The sequence below is a fragment of the Heptranchias perlo genome, chromosome 39, assembly GCF_035084215.1.
Source record: "Heptranchias perlo isolate sHepPer1 chromosome 39, sHepPer1.hap1, whole genome shotgun sequence".
NCBI classification, from domain to species: domain Eukaryota; kingdom Metazoa; phylum Chordata; class Chondrichthyes; order Hexanchiformes; family Hexanchidae; genus Heptranchias; species Heptranchias perlo.
The window spans coordinates 4,107,078-4,111,406 of NC_090363.1; positions in this window are offsets into that span (position 1 = coordinate 4,107,078).

A 4,329-nucleotide genomic window follows, 5' to 3' on the forward strand; every position below is an offset into this window, starting at 1 on the left:
TTACCGTGAATGAATTGGTATATTTTCTGAGTCCAGTCACTATCTCATCCCTCACAGTTTCTTTAACACATCATTAAAGGATAAGGTTATTGGCCATTAATTATACAGTAATTACCAATGGTAAGAGCAGCCATGTGTGACATTGTCACTTCTAAGACAAATAATAGAGGGATCAAGCTTTATTATTGGCACCTGTTAAGGACCTCCAGGACAGGTATTCCTAGGAGTTGAAATACTTTGTTCACAAATGGCTGAAGCATCTATTTTGGGCCTATCTTAATTGGACCAATATAGGGGTGATGCTGAGTTACCCTCCAGTCACACCTGATAGAAGTCAGGAATCAGGTGTGGCTCAGTGGGTTAGCCCTCTCGTCTCTGAGTCCAAAAGTTGTGGGTTTAAGTCCTCACGCCAGAGACTTAAGCACTAAAGTCTAAGCTGACACTCCGGTGGGAGTGCTGCACTGTCAGAGGTGCTGTCTGATAAGACCATTAAACTGAGGCACTGTCTGCCCTCTCAGATGGATAGAAAAGATTCCATGGCCACTATATCAAAGAAGAGCAGGGGAGTTCTCTCCAATGACCTGGACCAATATTTATCCCTCAACCAACATCACTAAAAAACAGATGATCTGGTCATTATCACACTGCTGTTTGCGGGATCTTGCTGTGTGCAGATTGGTTGTCGCGTTGCCTACATTACAACAGTGACTACACTTCAAAAGTACTTCATTGGCTGTTAAAGCTCTTTGGGACGTCCTGAGCTCATGACAGGCATTTTCTATAAATACCAATTCTTTCTTCCTTAAATGACCGGACAATCATGGGCAGAACGCCGGTGAATTGCCTCGCTATGTGCCAGGGAGTGCTGCCGGTTTCATGCCCTCACAAAGAAGTCCCCGTTAGTTATGTGACGCTAGAACCAATAGATGCAGTTTTTATTCTCCATTCACTTTGTGGCCAAGGGGAGAACTCCCCTGCTCTTCTCCGAATTAGTACCATGGGATTCAAATCAATGGGTGGAACTTGGGTACTGACAGCGCTCCTGAATTCCCAATCTGTCCCAGCAAAATCAGGGGCTACCATTCCTAAGGTGCAAACAGCAATATACCCAAGATAGTCTGTCTTGTGAATCCTTTCAATCTCTTTCACAACTGACAGGATCATCTTGAATTTATATTTGTAAACAATTTTACAACACCAAGTTATAGTCCAGCAATTTTATTTTAAATTCACAAGCTTTCGGAGATTTCCTCCTTCCTCAGGCAAATTTGCCTGAGGAAGGAGGAAATCTCCGAAAGCTTGTGAATTTAAAATAAAATTGCTGGACTATAACTTGGTGTTGTAAAATTGTTTACAATTGTCAACCCCAGTCCATCACCGGCATCTCCACATCTTGAATTTATATATCGCCCTTAATCCAGTAAACCATCCCATCGCGGAGGCAAAAACAGAAGTAGGACAAGAGCATGCTCAAAGAGGTAGGTTAATAAGGAGCTCATTTGAAGGTGATGGAGTTAAGGGAGAGAGTTCAGGAGTGTGGTACCAAAGGGAGTGTATTACATAGAATTTACAGCACAGAAACAGGCCATTCGGCCCAGTTGGTCCATGCTGGTATTTATGCTCCATGAGCCTCCTCCCTCCCTACTTCATCTAATCCCATCAACATATCCTTCTATTCCTTTCTCCCTCACGTGTTTATCGAGCTTCCCCTTAAATGTATCTATACTATTCGCCTCAACTACTCCTTGTGGTAGCGAGTTCCACATTCCCACCACTCTCTGGGTAAGGAAGTTTCTCCTGAATTCCCCATTGGATTTATTAGTGACTATCTTATATTTATGGCCCCTGGTTCTGGTCTCCCCCCATGAGTGGAAACATCTTCTCTAACTTCTAAAAGGTGGAGGTGGAACGATAGCACCGGGAGAGCTCCCGAGAAATTTCACTTGTTCACTATTACGCTGTTAGTGAAACAAGAGTGAGAAACTGTGGTTGTTTTCTGTGTGTGTGAGTATGTGTGTGCAATGGAATTCCCCAGGTCTCCCCTTATTCGTGTTCCACTTTCAGTGATAGACACTTTGCACCCGAGAGATCTGCAACACATCTGGGTATGATAAAGATTACAATCCGTCATGACTCAAAGCATTTAAAGAAAACCCCGACAGCCCCAAACCACCTTAAAGTTATTGTACTTTTCGCAATCATATTTTTAAATATTTTGCTACAAATCCAATAAACCCCCCACCCAAAAAATGAAAACTCTCCGACGAGACAAGAATAAACTTTATGTAAAACGCTGAATTAATTGCTTCTTTCTGTCTTGTTAAGAGCATTTTAGTGAGTTAAAATTGGCTTCACTTTAAGTGAGTAAGTTTGTGTGTTTGTTATACAGCAGCTCAACAAACAAATGATGAGGGGAATTTTAACCCCTCTGTGTGTGTGTGTGTTTGGGGGGGTGCTGGTAAAATAGAGTGGGGGGATTTACCCATTGCCTTCTCGTCCTCGATCAGGGCGACTGAAATTTTAAATTGCGGCCAGGGAGGACGCCCGCCCAAAGCCAACAGGGGTCCTTCTTTAAATGTGCAGGTCGAGCCAGACTGCAATTTTAACCTCTGACTCGAGCAGGAGTGGACTCCCCACTGGAGATCTCTTCAGGGCCCCACAAGGAAACCTTGGGCCTCCCCAGCCCCAGGCTCCCCTCCCCCCTTTCTCCCGGCCGCGATCGCTGCCCAACTCTCAACCTGACTGCCGGAGACTGTTCCATCAGATCCCTGCCCTGTGGCCTCCTGCCGCCTGAACTCCTGCTCCTTCCCGCTGGCCGGGAAGTGATTCCCACCAGTTGTGGGAGGGAGTCTGATCTCCGTTATTGGGAACTGAGGCCCGGGAGCTAAAACCTTTCAGGAGAGTTCGTCGCTCACCGTTCGCCCACATCATCCTCCCCCCTCAACCAGGCCTCCAACCGCCCCCCACCCCCCATGCCTCCACCCGCCACCCCCCATGCCCAGGCCTCTTCCCCTCACCGAGACCTCCCCCTTCACCCAGGCCTCTCACCCCTCTCGCCCAGGCCTCTCCCCCCCCGCCACCTCGTACAGGCCTCCCCTTCCCACCCCGTCCCCCTCCCCCCAACTTTATAGCGCCTTTAACGTAGTAAAATGTCCCCAAGGCATTTCACAGGAACGATTATCAAACAAAATTTGACACCAAGCCACATAAGGAGATATTAGGACAGGCGACCAAAAGTTTGGTCAAAGAGGTAGGTTTTAAGGAGCGTCTTAAAGGAGGAGAGGGGGGCGGAGAGGTTTAGGGAGGGAATTCCAGAGCTTAGGGCCCAGGCAGCTGAAGGCACGGCCGCCAATGGTGGAGCGACGAAAATCGGAGTCGCACAAGAGGCCAGAATTGGAGGAGCGCAGAGATCTCGGAGGGTTGTAGGGCTGGAGGAGGTCACAGAGATAGGGAGGGGGCGAGGGCCACGGAGGGATTTGAAAAGGAGGATGAGAATTTTAAAATCAAGGCGTTCCTTCAAGCCTGTTCCACCATTCAATTAAATCATGGCTGATCTGTGTCTTGACTCCATCTACCCGCCTTGGTTTCATATCCCTTGCTATCTTTGTCCAACAAAAATCTATCAATCTCAGTTTTGAAATTTTCAATTGACCCCCAGCCTCAACAGCTTTTTGGGGGAGAGGGTTCCAGATTTCCACTCCCCTTTGTGTGAAGAAGTGCCTCCTGACATCACCCCTGAACGGACCAGCTCTAATTTTAAGGTTATTCCCCCTTGTTCTGGACTCCCCCCACCAGAGGAAATAATTTCTCTCCACCGACCCTATCAAATCCTTTAATCATCTTAAACACCTCAATTAGATCACCCCTTAATCTTCTCTACTCGAGGGAATACAAGCCTGGTCTATGCAACCTGGCCTCATAATTTAACCCTTTTAGCCTGACATTAGTAATTCCATGTAGGATACACCCCTTATATATAATAAAAGCAGAAAATGCTGGAAATACTCAGCAGGTCAGGCAGCATCTGTGGGGAGGGAAACAGAGTTAACGTTTCAGGTCGATGGTCTTTCACCAGGATTGGAAGAAGTTAAGATTTAACAGTTCATAAGGAAGTACAGAGTCACGGAAAGAAGGGGAGAAAGGAACAAAAGGGAGGGTCTGTGATGGGGTAGAGGGCAGGAGTGATTAAATGACAAAAGGGATGATGGTGCAAGGCAAGGAGGGTGGGAATGGGACAAGTAAAGAAACAAGAGATGGGTCTAGAGGAGCTGTAAATAGCAAAAGCAGAACCATTACCAATACCTGCTGTCCGACAAAAATGGGAGCAGT